This window comes from Dipteris shenzhenensis, chromosome 6, assembly GCF_047967505.1.
Source record: "Dipteris shenzhenensis isolate YYH24624 ecotype China chromosome 6, Dip_SZ_1.0, whole genome shotgun sequence".
In the NCBI taxonomy this organism is placed as follows: Eukaryota; Viridiplantae; Streptophyta; class Polypodiopsida; order Gleicheniales; family Dipteridaceae; genus Dipteris; species Dipteris shenzhenensis.
In genome coordinates this window covers 58,011,541-58,028,760 of record NC_141601.1, presented here as the reverse complement: position 1 = coordinate 58,028,760, position 17,220 = coordinate 58,011,541, and positions in this window count along the sequence as shown.

Below are 17,220 nucleotides of genomic sequence, written 5' to 3'. Positions count from 1 at the left end.
CCTTCTTTTAGGTCCCTATTCCCGAGGTTGCATCAAAACTTTTTTTTTTGTGTAGTTTTTTGACATCTATGCCATCGGTCACTCTCAACCTTATCTCATCAAGATTTTCAAGCCCTATTAACCTTTGGAATTGCCTCTTTGGATAATATATCCCTACATCAAAGGAGGTAACTCCTAAATCATAGGAACTCCACAATCATAGGAACCACCCCATGTGGGGGCCTTTGTATTACATCATCACCTATGTCATGGTCTATGGCACTTAGTGTGCCTCTCCTACACATTCACACACACAACCATATGACTACTAGTGGATGCACACATGCACCTAGCAAGCCCTTCATCACACATATCCCAACACATTCCTCATGGGATGATCACCTTAGGTAGCTATGGCTCATTTCAAAAGTTTTTGCCTCTACTGACTCTCCCTCAACCAACTCAAATGCCAAATTTGAGTCATACACAAGGTTATAATTGGACATGTTGTGTCCAAGAATGGGATCTCCACAGATTATAATAAAATCAAACTCATCCTGGAGCTACCGCCCTGCACTAATGCAAAGGGTGTATATTGATTTACTAGACATATGGGCTACTATCATAGATTTGTCTACAATTATGCCGAGATTGCTCGCCCCTTGTACAAGTTGTTGATCACTTTCCATTGGATGGAAGAGTGCCAAATGTTTCAGATGACAAGTCTATGTGAGCCTAGTTAATCATAGTATATACCCAGGTAGATTTGTGCAAGCCAAATCCGACTAGTACCTATGAGGAACCTGCTGCTTTACCGAGCTATCGCCTTAGAGAAGAGCGAAGTTTAGAAAAACAAAGTGAAGAAAAAGGATTTTGAGAGTGATATTGAGGAGACTCTAGCTAAGAAGGATAAGTTAAAAATCGAGCTGAAGAAGGCCTTAAAAGAATTGGGCATTCGAGGTAAGTCAAGTAATAAAGGAGAAGTGGTGTAACAAATGTTCCAGAGGTGGACATGTGGAAGAGGAATGCAAGAGTAAGTATTCAACAACTGCACCAAATATGGTAATAATGACTGCAACTGTTGGTTTAATGGTAAAAATCTCCGAGTGTCAGTGAACCAAGTGGCAAAACTATGAACGAGCACCGAGCAGCAAACCACCACACCTCGAGAAAAAAGACAAGGGTAAGGATGGTAAAGATAAAAATGATCCAAACTAAAATCAAAATTTTCTATTGTGGAGAAAATATTTTTTGTTATTATTGTCCCATTCGGGTGGGACACTTAAAATTCTTAAAGAACAACATGTAGAGAAAAGAGGTAGACCCAGAATATTGGGTAGTTTTGTAGCCAAATTGCTAGAAACAATTGATGCTCAAGTAATCATCGATCAAAAGGGTTAGTGACAATAGCTTAATACACCGACACTTCAGGTAAGGACATCAATTGGAAGGCATAGAAGGAGTTGGCCACTAAGATTGCATGAGATCTGGCTCTAAAGACGTAGAATCCATTATGCCATAGGAGAGTAGCACAGAGCTAGCCCAAGCATGGGAAACCTTTAAGAACATGCAAGTTAGTCTGACTTTTGCAAAGCTAATGCAAATGGCTCCTTATTGCTACCATGACTTCTTTGCTCAATAGATCAAGGAGTCTATCGAGCAACCAAAGGAAGTGCAGCCTTTACCCACTATGCATGTGATTAATACTCCAATAGCTGATTGAGAAGCTTCAGTAATCACTATCAAGATTAAAAAGAAACCTATACCAAGTGTAATAGTGTATGGAGGATCAGAAGTGAACATCATTCATGAAGAAATTTCCTAGAGACTGAAGTTCAAATCAGATTAACCATCACCATTCTAAGTGTACATGGCATATCAATGACCGGTTGATCCTAGGGGCATGCTACAAGATGTGGTCATCTCAATAGGCAAAATCTATTATGCCATCAACTTCATTGTGATCACTATGGAATAGCATCCTACCCAATTTTATTGGAGAGACCTTGGCTAAAGAGTGCAAAAGTTCTCCATGATTGGGGTACAAAAGAGATGACTATTAAGAAATAAGGTCAAGATGTATGTATACCTACTAACCCTCAAAAGGTTTCGAGTTGTTGTCGACCTAAGAATCTAAAAGTCAAAGATCCATTTCTGCAAAATGTTAAATCCTGGTTAATGGAGTTGTATATAATACCTGTTGGTGAGATAGATATTTTCCAAGTAGCTATAGACATCAAGCAGAAGTTGAGAGATGAACAAATTGCTAAATAGAAGGACCTTTTCCCGATCAATTTTACAAAAGACATTGAAGGATAATGGGGGATTGTTGAAGTACCAATAACAATCACACATTTTGAAACTAAATAATTAGTTCCATAACCTACACAAGAGCTAAACCTAGTGGAAATCGCCAATCTACCCATCAAGCAACTCGGACTCACAAGGGACTTATTTCTCAGGTAGAAGAATGTGTTTGCATGGAGTTATAGAGATTTTAGTGGAGTTCCTCCTAAATTATGTCAACATAAGTTACCTTTAGTGCCAGATGCTAGGCCAATCGCACAACAAAGGTATAGAATGAATCCCAATTATGCCAAAAGCAAGTCGACCCAGTAGATAAGTTTCATGAATGGTGCCATTCTTAATGAACGATGCTATTGTTAATGAACATAACGAGTATGCCCATTTATGACTACCCACATCTGTAGGATGGCCTCTTCAATGACGAAAAGAAAATGACATCAAGAGGACTCATGCAAGGAGGCAGCTTATCATTTCAGAGTAACAATGTAAGAAGACTAAAACAACTCTCGGGACATAAAATCCACAATCAAGGGAGAAAAAGGCTTGTGGGGTTGCTCATGAGTTGGCCCTTCTAGCAACTATGCTCTCTACTAGATTTTCCAGATCACGGCAAGCCTTCCTCACGAGTCTTCGACTTCTTCACCATAAAACTGGATGTAAGTGCTTGAACTTTTGCTAGGGACCTCGAGTTTCCGTTAATAGATCTGCCCCCCATACGTAGCACCTAGGAATTGATACAGATTTCCTGTGTCTCTCAAAGACACTCAACCATTCCATGGTCTATTGGGTACCATAGAAGTTGTGTCTAATAGACCATGCTTCTATTGTTCACGTCTATAATGGTAGCGTCTTGTACGCATGCATGGAGGAGCTTACCATGGAGGCATACATAAGGGAGAGTACGCAAGCATGCATGGAGGAGCTTGTCGTGGCAAGCGGACCCTTCTTTGCTCCATATGCAAAAAGTGTAATAGCACGAGAGGGGTGAGCTAATCAACGATGCATCTCTTCCGTAGCAGATGGAGGAGCTCACTATCACTAGGCTTGTATATCCTTGCTCCTCCAGTAAGACTTAGCTAAAGAAGAAAGTGCGGCTTCGAGTGAAAACGTCTACATAGTGGATGAAGTAAAATGCTATGAAAGCCTTTACTTTACGAGCTTCATGGAGGGGACTGAAACGTCTCTCCCTCCTCGAGCTCCCAAATCACGAAATACCTCAAGGCATGAATACCTGTGGGAGGTCCATGCATAGTCAAGCATGCTGGTTGAAGCCTCTTCACGTTCCTTGGAGCACGTACCCCGAATACAGGCTTCTCTCAGTATGCCTAGCTTCTTTTTCCATGGACTCCCCTTGTCCTCACCTTATTTGGATGTTGGAGTACATTGGGGAATGGGGAAGACCCTCCATCCAAGGAGGTCTCCTAGTACTCCTCCCCATTAACTCTTGACTCCAGCTCACTGTCCCATAGCCAATGCGAATCCCTGACCATGATCTTGAATTTGGTGCCAGTATAGTCTCAAATAAAGTCTAGTCCCTTGTCCAATGTCAATCTTGACAATGGTATAGCATAAAAAGGACTCCCAATGGTTCATTAATTGGATGCTTATCTTCACTCTTGTCATTGACCATAAGTCCCATGGTGGAGTCTCTTGCCAATTACCATTGGCTATGGATATTTCTAGGTTCTCCAATGAATCCATGGTACACTCGATGGTTTTTGGAGACCCCATGGCATAATCCATTGTATATTCGATGGTATCTCCTATAGGTGTATAATATGCTATATCTCCATACCTATAATGAAATATGTCTCTCAATGGGTTCAATTCTTTATTTCATTCATATGCTTCATCCCAATTATCCTTGGGTACTATTATTTTTTATTAACATTAATGTTTGTGATATGAAATTTTAAACTATTATTGGATAAGCAAAATGGTATATGGGAGTATGATGAGTAAAAGGTATGATAAGGGTTAAACTAGACCTTGTGACCTTTATCAACCCAAGAGAGAAATTGTGACAAAGAGGAATTGTCTAGACCTCATAAATCAATCCTAGTTTCTTTAAACAATAAATTAACCCACTTGAGTTTTAAAACCTAAGTTTTAACCCAAAGTAATTCTCTTTTATCTCATCTTAATGAGTAGAATTCTAACACAGAGGTTGGCCAACATATGTTACAAGAACTAATAATAGTCACATCCCTTAATTTATTGCATCCATTTCTTTGTTGTTGTCAAATGGTATGCAAGGCTTTGTTTGAATGGCACATTACTAAAACACTCCATCTGACAAGGATGTCCTATTTTGCCTTGTTTGTTTGCTATGGATGTAATGCATTGGGCTGGTTAATTGAGAATGAAGTAAAGTCACTTTCTCTCAAGGGCATTATTTAGAGAACAATTGGTTTTTCAACAATTTGTTGATGACACCAATTGACCTCCAAGCAATACTAACGAGGATATTAGCAAGATCTTGTAATGTATCAAGAGATTTTGTGAGATCTCAGATAAATCATTCCAAAATTAGTTTTCATGCCATTTTGGGTCAAGTTGCCATATTTGTAGATATTAGGATGTAAAGAAATAGAAAAGGGCAAGTTTTTAGACTTTTGTGCATTCTTATTTGCTTTGGTGTGTCAATGAAGTAGTGATGGGAGTGGGAGCAAGCAAGGAAGAAATTTGATGGATGGAGGGGTCAAATTTTTAAATAGGAAGGAGGACCATGTCCTGTATCCCAATATCATCTATTTTTTCAACTGTTGGTTGTCATCTTCAAATTGTTTAAATCACTTCATTTTAATTTGTAAAAACTTCTTATTGGGGGAGTGTCCAGCATCATGTTAAACTATCTATGGACTAGTGCATGTTGCTACTATGGCACAACATGATTGTACCTAGAGATAAGTGGACTTCTTGGCAAGTGGTCAAGGATGCACAAAACAAAGGAATAATCTTATATTAAAGTATACATGGTAGAGGAGAGTTCAATCCCTCAAGGCATGCATGTGTTGATTCAAATTTTGGTGGGCAACATGCAACCATGTGGCAGGCATGCATGGTTGCCTTCTTTGGTCCTTGTGCGTAGCTATATCGCCAAATGGTAGTTGCACATTCATTTGCCTCTGCTCCCACTTTCCAAGCCTCTTGCAATTTCTTCATTCTTTTAAAACCTCACTGTTTGAGAGCCTTTTGAAGGTGACACATGTAGAGAGAGAATATATTTCGAGAGAGAGAACAACATTAATTATATATAGTATAGAAGGGATGCTTGGCATAACACTAGAGGGAACTTAGAAGGGACTGCAACTCAAATAATTCATTGAGGAGATTCAAGTTGGAAAGAGTATGTAGTTCATTGGAAAGGGGGGCACCAAATTCATATTCTAAAAGAATTCTAGAGGGAAGGCCATTCCTCTCTCCGCTTGATGCCCTCTTGCTTTGAGGAGGACACTGTGCTCTGACAGCTTGAATACGGTGTGGAGAAAGGGCACTGTTTGGACAAATCTAAGACGGTTGATGCATGGTCGAGTGTAGCCAATCATAGAACTAGTTTAGGATCAATGCATGGTCAGGTGTAGCCAATCGTACAACTAGTTTAGGATCAAATTTGGGGCCACAACATGATGCGCTCGTGGGAGATATTTTAAATTTGGGAAAGACTCATGCTCTCACCAAACTTTTTCCCAGTGTAATGATTGCCACACTGGCATAATAATGAGATGCAATTTGTCAATCTGAGACACACTAGCATAATAATGTAGACACAGTCTGTCAATTTGAACACCATAGAGCTCGACACACAGCACTACATGCAATTACTCCATGAGCACAGAGACTACATTTTGGCCCTCCTTCATGCAACGCAATCTTTGGCCTAACTAAATTATGCAGTGCCACCTGTCATCTTTGCCACCATCATTGTGCAGCTTCGCCACCTCTATCATTGCATAGCACAATCTTTTGCCATGCTAATCACCATGCTAGTTCAAGTGATGACATTGGCTTCAAGTAACCATGATGCTAGTTCTTGGAGTTATGGAGTTATTTTAGTTACGATTAAGTATTTCCTTGTGCGACCACCTAGACCACCATGCTAACAAGGTGGTGACGTTGGCTTAGAGCAACCACGCCGCACTAGTTCTAGGAGTTTTTTTAGTGCTGGTTGTAGTTAATCTTAAACCAAGGAAAATGTATTTCCTTGACATTGAGGGGGGGAATTTGAAGTCAAAATGGCCCTTGAGGGGTCCCCTAAGGGCAATATTAACATGCCATATTTGTCTAGTGACATTCCAGATTTTGTCCAGGGGCATGTTGATATGGCCCTTGCCCCTAAAGGGGACCCCTCAAGTGCGATATCAACAATTGTATTTTTTTATACTTAGTTGTATTTTTCTAGATGTATTTCCTTGCAACCACCATGTTGGTTCTTAGAGATATTTTAGTTCTAACCTAGTCCTATTTTGGAGCTATTTTAGTCCTTGTGCAATGACCGCACTCATTGTAGTAAATCCTATATGAGGGCAAAAGTATGCCATTTGTGCTTCTTTAGAACCATTTTCACTACCAAAGTAATAGCAACAATAGTTTTACAATTGCTTGTGCAATAATTGCTCTAGTTGTAGTTTAATTTGCAATTTCTAAATGGATTTCCTTGCAACCAATGTGTTGGTTCTTGGAGCTATGTTAGTGCTGCTTGTAGTTAATCCTAAACCAAGGAAAATGTATTTCCTTGTGCAACGATGTCTTGTCCAACGACCACACTGGTTGTAGTAAATCCTATATAAGGGCAAAAATATGCCATTTGTGCTTCTTTAAAACCATTTTCACTACCAAAGTAACAACAATAACAATAGTTTTGCAAAAATTCCTTGTGCAACAACCACTCTGGTTGTAGTAAACCGTAAATGTGGGAAAGTTGTGCTTCTTTAGAATTACTTCCACTACTGAAGTAATAGCAACAATAGTTTTTGCAATAATAGTATTATAGTAAAGTTGAAACAAAAGAGACTACATATAGAGAAAAAGTTGAACAAAAGAGATTACACCCAAAGAGGAACTTGTTAGAACTTGTTATGTCTTTGTGACACTTCTTTTAGTACATTTAGCACTTGTCAACTCAACAAAAAAGACCACCACGATGGTGAGACCTGGCATCACGTTTTGCCCTTGTTACCACTTTCTTACACTTTCTCAATGCTTTTTCAACTAATAACGGAATGTAAGTGTCCCATTTTGCTTACCTTCTTGGACACTTTGTCCGAAGTTGTTCAGCCAAACTGTCCCAAAAGGTGAGGGAAATGGGAAAGCCTTGGATCAATCATTCCAACATCTTCATGAAATCTACCCAAAAGTGGAAAAACCTTGATCAATAGTCTCGTGAGTGGAACCATGATGGTATGAGAGACGCCAACATCTTTTGACATTTCCCTCACCTTTTTGGTGATGAGGGAAATGAAAAGGTCACCTGGTGCCTTGGCTCAACCATTCCCTTTTGGAATGGTAGAGGTGACAGGTCCATAGGAAAACTAAAAGAAGGGTCTGGTGCCTTGTGTACTCTACTAGGAATGGTTCTCTACCTCTTCATGGTGGTCTCTGAACACAGCACCAATTCAGTCCAACTTTTTCTGGAAGCCCCTCATTAAGACCATTTCCCTTGGCTCCCCATTCTGTAACTCCCTTGGTTATGGCTATGGTTGATGGAGTGTTTTAGAATGGAGAGCCAAGGAAAACAATGGATCCCATGACTTGGGCAGCATCGTGCAAAAGGGGAGTCGAGGTTGAAAGGAGAAGATTCATCACAAGGGTAGAAGGGGGCTTTGAGAGCATGAAAAGGGATAGGAGAGGACTTTTCTTGGGTGCAAAAAATCGTTCTCTCCCCTTAAGGCCTTTATATAGCTGCGTTGGAGGACTTGTCACCCTCCCACTCTTTTCCCCTTCACTTCTTACATTAGTTTGTGTGACTCTAGGTGCCTATCACTACTATGGTTACACAATCCATCGCTAGATGTTTCTTTGATCAGACAATCACCATACTGGAACCCCCTTAGATGACACCTTGTCAAGATGAGGAGGGAGGAGTGATGGCACATGCAGAGTCCCAATTAAATATTCCATCTAGCACCCACCTTGTTGGTAGCTTAGCCTAGCGTAGGTGGTCATATACATCATAGTCTGGCCACTCATATATATTTCTCAAACTCCATATCCCATGATGTGCAATTAGATGGTTGCCATCAGAGAATTTCTCGGTTATCAGAGCCAAGATTATAATAATTCAATGGCAAGAAAACTAGAAAATTGAAATTTGTAACCATTTTGAATGGCATGATAACTAGAAATTCTAATAGTTTTATTTCCTAGTGTTCTTACAGTGTGATTCTAGCTCAATAATAATCCGATCCTACAAATTAGATGGTCCTGAGTGCACAATCATTGTTACAATAGTATGATGCAAGCTAGTCTGAGGTCGAGAATTTAGATGGTCATGACCACTCTCATGTAGGGCTGGTGTTTAAACACAAGGCCAATGGCTTTAAATGTCCAAATAAAATTTGATAGTCCACAATCTCAAAGCTGCTCAAGAATAGACATCAATCTATTTGAAGGACATTTAAAGCTGCAATGTGGATCTTGAAAATATGAGCCTGCAAATTATGTGGTCTCCAATCTGCAATGTTGATCTTCAAAATCTGAGCCTATGAATTAGATGGTCTCTTAGAGCTGCCCACTTGGGAATAGACATCAGTCCATTTGAAGGGTGATACTACAATGTGGATCTTCAAAATCTGAGCCTATGAATTAGATGGTCTCTTAGAGCTGCCCACTTGGAATAGACATCAGTCCATTTGAAGGGTGATACTACAATGTGGATCTTTTGAATTAGATAGTCGCGAGTCTGCAATGTTGAACTAGATGGTCTTGAGTTCAATCATTGTTCTAAAAATCCCATGCATGCGCGTGCACACACACACACACACACACACATTCTTGTCAGCACGATGGTCCATAATCACCACCACAGGGGGTGATATGAGCCTACACATTGCAAGCCCAAACACTTGAGGAAACATAAAGAAAGAAGATGATAATAGTGATGAGGATGATGAGTGATTGGTGTGGGATACATGGTATTATATGAAACTGGCATATAACTCATTCGCCAAAGAATTTATGGTCACCACACAGGTGGTTGTAGAAGATAAGTGGCATACATTTTCCCTCTTTTGGGATTACTAGGGTTTTTTGGCATTTACTAAAAACAAGCATGGGGTTGTTGGGATTTACTAAAAAAGCACGGTGGTTGTTTGGGATTTACATTTTCCCTAGGTTTACATTTTCCCTCGCTTGGGATTTACATTTTCCTTCATTTGGGATTACTAGGGGTTGTTTGGGATTTACTAAAACAAGCACAGTGGTTGTTTGGGATTTACTAAAAACTAGTGTACGGTTGTTTGGGATTTACAAAAACAAGCGCAAGGTTGTTTGGGATTTACAAAAACAAGCGTAGTGGTTGTTTAGAATTTACTAAAACAAGTGTAGTGGTTGTACAAGCTGACTGTAGATACATTTTTCATTTTCCAAGAAAACTAGAATACATTTTCCTTGCAAAGAGAATACATTTTCTTTGTATTGTCTTAGTCATCCTCGTCCACTACTCCAAGACACCCCATGATGTGCTCATGCGTGTCTAAATCCATTTTGAAGACATTCTTAGCCTTCTTTCATCTAGGCACAGCTTCCAATTAAAACTTAATAGCTCTTATTAGATGAGAGTACACAAATATTTGTGGACTCTTGTTTAACCTAATATAATTGTGGCCTCTCTTGGATGTTTTCTATACCAAATAGCTCCAACTACTACATCCCACTTCTCATAGGTTGTTCCCTAATGATCAATAAATGCCTCCTCAACCCTGTGCTTGGGTTTAGTATACTGCAACACAAAGTATGGGTCATATTCCTCATTGTCTCTAGAGGCAATGACAACTGCAAAGTTATCCTCCTCTTCTAGACAATTAGTGAGGTCATCGAAACACTCCCCAAACTGGGGTGAGTTTTTTTTTCTCTCTCCATTGTTTGTCACTCCATCTTCATGTAGAGGGAAACCTTGAACTCGCTTCCACCCGTCTCTTCACAATTGTCATGATTCCCTATGATGCACACAAGAATGTTATCAAAATAATGAATAGATGGTTGTTTGAAAAGCCCCATATGTTGTACAAGCTATGAGTTCCTTTAATGGCCTCACAAGCGTGCCTCGATGCACTACTATATGTTGGTTGTAGCCATGTGGAGAGGTTGTCTGTAAGCCATGGTATAGCATCACAGGCATCATTGAGATTTACTTGAGAAAATGTTAATTGGTGTTTAAATATATATCACTTTAATAACAACAGTTCACCCTTACCATGGCTAGGCCCAAATAAATTCCACATCATGTTTAGACTAGTCTGGGATTTAAACCTTGAGATAAAGTAGAATCCATGGGTTGATTTAAATTGATAGGCAGCACCATCTGACCAAAACCAACTGTTTGGCATGCTTATGGGACATATAGCAAGCAAGTGCATGGAAAAAGAAACAATACAAAATTGTAAATAGTGTTGGATTTATTAAAAGATCTTTGCACATGCACGAATTGCATATATTCAAATTCTTTCATCCTAGGGTGAATCTAGATAACAATATCAACAACTATTAATGTTTTAAGACCACCATGTAGTAGTTTCACTCATTTTGGTTTTCAACAAATCAAGAAAAAGTTATCCTCAAATGGGTGTGCATAATTTTAGCACAAAATTGGAGGCCTCTTAAGCCATACCTAATATTCATTTAAGTGTGTCCTTAGGTTGAGGAGAAGCTCACCTAGTGTACTCTTGAATGATTACTTGGTGGCATGTATGTGCAAACTAAAATTTTGAATTATTTTATCCTATACTCTTGAGGATGCATGCTTCATGCAACATAGCACTTGTAATGCTTTGATGGTCTCATTCCACATTTTTTTTCCATTTTAATCTCATGTTCAACTTTGGAATGTGTACTACAACTTGAAGACAAAGTTTGCTTAATTCCATTGAGCAATGCATAACTTATGGGTCACGCAAATACCTATATACAAAAATGCCATGAACCTCACCAAAAATGGCTACACCAAGGCAAGCTTTAACCCAAGCGCCTTCCATAAGGAAATTTTGGTGGTCTTGACTCTTTGCAAACATTGTCCAGGATCTCAAGGGATGTTTTTCATAAATTCATGGTTTGTCCTCTAGCTAAGAAAGCTTGGAAAAATGTCAAAGTGCTCACTAGCATTCAATGCAGAAAAGTGGACTACCATTCACATAAAGTTTGCACGTCAATTTTGTGGATCTCATGGCTTGTCAAGAAAAAATTTCAATGTGATGATGAGCATATTGGCCCTTCTTCTTCTCAAAGGCATGCTATTTTCAATAGGGTTTGAGGATTTTGGGAGAGGAAGGATAACAGGCTACTTCTTGATGTAGGGAATCATCGTGAATGGACTAGGAGAGGGATACAAGAATCTAGTCTAGAGTATTGCCATCCAATGGCAAATTCCGACACTGGAAGAACTTCAGTCAGTTCTACTTGGTGAAGAACTCAGGACTCAGGCCATTCAAGCACGTAAAGGTCATTCTAATGATCAGGCAATCACAGCTTCAGATAGAAGCAGAGGCAAAGGCAGAAACAGAGGTAGATCATACCAAAAAAGTGGTCATCAGCAACAAAATCAAAGTCAGAATCAACATCAGCATCAGCAACATCCTCAGCAACATCAGAATCAGCAAAGAGGAAATCATTCCAATCGAGGAAGATTCCAAGGACGAGGAATGCATCCACCAATGTGTCAAACATTCAGTGCAACTACTGTCACAAGTTTGGACACTATGAAAGAGATTGCCGCAAGAAGCAGTACGACTAAGGTGGTCAATCCAGCAGTAATCGAGGGAATTCTCGAGGAAGAGGAAATCATCGTGGTGGATATTCTAGTCACAGTCATTTTGCAAATGAACATGGAAATATGTTTCTTGCAAGCGAGGAATTGCATCAGACTGATACAATGCACCTAGACACTGATTTCAATCCCAAAGAGGATTTCAATTATCAAGTCGACCAAGTGGAACAGGATCCTTGGTACATCGACAGTGGTGCATCATCTCATATGACAAATCATCAGGAATGGTTCACAAAGATGAAACCATTAGAAGGACAGAAAAAAGACAATACACCGAATCCAGTTCAAGGGACAGGTGTTATCCCTATGAACAATTTCACTGGTACAAAAGGATTAGTCAAAGATGTGCTCTATGTTCTGAAGCTCAGCAAGAACCTTTTGTCAGTAGGTCAAATGATGGAACACAATTACAAAGTCATATTATCTGGTGATGAATGCATTATCAGAGACAAATCCAAAAGATGTCAGCTAGTAGCAAAAGGTGTCAAGGAAGGACGCTTATACAAAATGCTAGCTACAGTACCAGATACGCATGCCATGTCAGCTCAAATGCAACAGATGCCACTATCTGCAAAATGGCACAAGAGATATGGTCATGCCAACTTCAAGTACTTGTTAGATCTCAGGAATCAGAATATGGCAATTGGGATTCCGAAGCTACAGTTTCTTGGAAAGGTTTGCGAAGCATGCTGCTTCGGCAAACAAAAGCGAACCAATTTTGTCAGAAGTACCTCTCGTGCACGAGGTATTCTTGATTTGATACATACAGATGTATGGGGTTATGCCCTGACCCGCAATCAATGGTTCACTTTACTACTTGACCTTCATCGACGACTACAGCAGATATTGTTGGGTCTACTTTCTGAAAGAGAAATCTGAAGTGTTTTCCAGATTTCAAGAATTCAAAGCCCTGGTAGAAAACCAGACAGGCAGAAAGATCAAGGTCATGAGATCAGACAGAGGAGGTGAATACATGTCTTCAGCATTCATGAACTTTTGCAGAAACCACGGCATTCGAAGACAGTTCACATGTGCAGATACTCCTCAACAGAATGCAATAGCTGAAAGGAAGAATGGGACTTTAGCAGACAGTGCTAGAGCAATGCTTAGTGAAAAGCATCTTCCAAATCAGTATTGGCAGAAGCAATAGCTACAGCTAACTACTTGCTTGATCAGCTTCCTACTGAACCAATACAAGGTATGACTCCTTATGAAGCATTCACTGGACACAAGCCATGCATTGGGCATCTCCGCATATTTGGTTGCATAGCATATGCTCACATACATGATGATCATTGCAGAAAATTGGATGCGAAGTCACGCAAATGCATCATGGTTGGCTATAGTGAAGAAAGCAAAGCATACAAATTGTATGATCCCATCAACCACAAGGTCATTATCTCCAGAGATGTAATCTTTGATGAGGAATCAGAATGGGAAACCTCACCTACACAGGAGATAGAAGCATCTACTTCACAGTTATCTATAGAACAAGTTGATGAAGAAGAGCAAGAATTGCCAGCAACACCTCAAGCAGAGCCACAGCAGCTCATACGGTCTACTAGGGAAAACAGACCACCAGCCAGATTGACATATGCTCAGAAAGGAAAAGCAATTCAGGTGGAAACCACCAACTATGCTCTTATGACTACCATCATGGCTACAGAAGAGCCAGTGTACTTCGAAGACGCAGTAGACAAGCCAGAATGGCAAACTGCTATGAATGAAGAAATGGATGCTTTGTATAAAAATAACACTTGGGAATTATGTGACCTTCCACCAGGAAAGAAGGCCATAGCCAACAAATGGGTATACAAAGTGAAGTACAATCCAAATGGCAGTATTCAGAGATACAAAGCTAGACTAGTTGCAAAAGGATTTGCACAACAATATGGTCAAGACTATGATGAGACTTATGCTCCAGTAGCAAAGATGGATTCCATACGGTTCTTGATATCACTAGTGACACTCAGCAAATGGAATGTGTATCAGCTCGATGTCAAGAATGCATTTCTCAATGGTTATCTAGACGAGGAAGTCTACATGCAACAACCAGCAGGTTATGTTGAACCAGGAAAGGAGAATAAGGTTTGCCATCTCAAGAAAAGTCTCTACGGCTTAAAGCAAGCACCCAAAAGTTGGTACAGTAGAATTGACAAGTATTTTGCTAATCTGGGATACATGAAGTCCAATGCAGATCATACTCTCTACTACAAAGTTCAAGGGGAAGACATTACTATTGCACTTTTGCACGTAGATGATCTGATTGTGACAGGAAGCAAGGATAGCTTCATCAGAAAATTGAAACAAGACTTATCTGCAGAGTTCGACATGAAAGATCTTGGACTTATGCACTATTGTCTTGGAATTGAGTTCTGGAGAGATTCAGATAGCACATTCATGAGTCAGCTCAAGTATGTTGACAGTCTCTTGAAGAAGTTTCATATGGTAGATTGCAAGATTGCAGCCACTCCCATGGAACAGAGTTTGAAACTTACTAAAGATTCAGAAAAGCCTATAGTCAATGACAGATACTACAGGCAACTCATCGGATCTCTTATATATCTGACAATCACACGGCCAGATATTTGTTATGCAGTAAGCTCACTAGCACAGTTATGGCAAATCCAAAACAGTCTCACTGGAATGCAGCCAAAAGAGTCTTGAGATACATCAAAGGTACAAGACAATTTGGGATAGAATACAGAGGAAGTCATCCACGGTTGCATGGATACTATGATAGTGACTATGCCGGAGATCATGAGACCAGGAGATCGACACAGGGATATGCATTTTTCCTTGGTCAAGGTGCTATATCATGGTTGTCAAACAAACAACCAACTGTTTCTTTGTCTTCGACTGAAGCAGAATATAGAGCACTCACTAGAGGTTCATGTGAGGCTATATGGCTCAGAAGACTATTATCAGAAACAGATTACTTTGATGAGTCAAAGCCAACAACAATATACTATGATAATCAATCGGCTCAAGCATTGGCCAAAAATCCAGTATATCGCTCCAGGACAAAGCACATTGATGTCAGAGAGCACTTCATCAGAGAAAGAGTGTTACTTGGTGACATCACACTGCAGCATTGTGATAGCAAAGAAAATGTTGCAGACATCTTTACCAAACCACTCGGTAAAGAGCTATTCAAGAAACACTGACTAGCTCTTGGTTTGACGCAGAGGAAGGACATTCCCATTAAAGGGGTGTGATGGAATGTAATGCTCAGTCCTTCTTCGATTCCCCAGAATCATCGTCTTGAGGGAAGGCCTACTTCATGATGTTGATCTTGAGGGAAGGTGCTGAGAGTTCACGCTCAACATCATGTGATCATGTGTGCATAGCACCATCACGTGATCATATGTGCATAGCACTAACCTTATAGAGTGCTATAAAGAAAAGGGTTAGATCCCCTAACCGTAACCCTAAAAGGGTTTGTATATATTCTATTTTTTCAACTAAATCTAGTGTACATTTAGTCATTTGTGGTGTGCTCTCTAGCTGTGCCCTCTCTCCTCATCTCCACTCTTCTCCTCTCCCCTCTTCATATTTTGTCCAAACGCTCACCCTTTGTCTGTAGCCCCTTTTCGAGACTTGATTTATAAATACTTGCTTTAGCTCTTCACACTTGCTGCCTTCAAGAATGTCTGCTAAGATCATGAAGTCGAACACTGCTAGTGTTTTTTGTGCTCGCATGAAAGAGACATTGTTCAATGCATTGGTCACGATGTATTCTTGGACCAATCACCTTAGGATGTTCTTCTACTCATTGACAAATGAAAACTGCGTTGGAGGTCGAAGTTAGCATAACATAATGAAGTTGAAGACAACACAAAGTGGGTTTGAAAAGTACTCATGGTAGCTCTGTCTTTGTCCCGAGGACTATCAGCTATTATGAGTTGATCAGCAACACCAGCTTGGGAGTCAGCTTTGACAACAACAAAGGCAATATTTAACATCATAGTGGAAATGGTGCCATGGCCAGACTTAAGCATGCTTGACGCCCATGGAGCATAGCAAGCAATGGTGGTCTCAGGCAAAAATTAGACATTACCTTTTAATGGCTCCCCTCTCAATATAGTTGTATTAGTGTTAACCTGAAGAGAGTAAGCACAAGCTCCCCCCTCACTGGAAGCCTTCACTTCCACTATCGGTCTCTCAATATAGTAAAACAGAGTCAATCTGTAAAATATATCTATATTGGTGAGCATAGGGGTGCCTGACAACCAATGTGATAGTGTCACAATTTCACTTGTTTGTGAAGTCTGCTCGAATACAAATAGGATCTCCCAGGTCACGGGCTTTAAATGTATTATTGTTCTCCTATTGCTCTGATAGAGATGCCGTCGTCTTTTGCTTCTTTTTTCTCTGTGTGGGGTTGGTTTCTGGAATAGGTAGGGAAATCAATTTACTATTGCTTGAGGAAACGGCCAAAGTAAAACATACCAGAGAAGGGAAAAGAATAATACCTTCTACATAAGCTTCCTTAGTGGCTATCTAGGAGATCTGCCATGCCCTTTTCTTTGTGCCTTGAGTTAGAAGAAATGTTGGAGGACGGTCTTTACTTGACGATGCCCCATTGGAGCTACCTTCATTTTCTACGCGTAGGATATAGGTAGAGGTCAAGACCGTTGAATGATGAGAGCGATGGTAGTGCAGAAAGACAACTATGTTGGGTGAATTAATGTATACCTTTGCTATAGCATTTTGATTCATCAGTGTACTTCTCACATTCCACAGCTTGCTCCATATTTGCATCGAAAGAGCCAACTCATGTGTACGTACAATAATGCGTGTAGATAAGCACCGCAAAGGTTCCATTCACTAGAGCCATGGCTAACTTGGAAAGTGGTCATGAGTCGATGGATATCGCCAGATCTGCCATCGTGTTATTCTCTGCCTAGATGAACTTCTATTATCCTTCCAATTCCTTTGCTGATTTCTTCTTT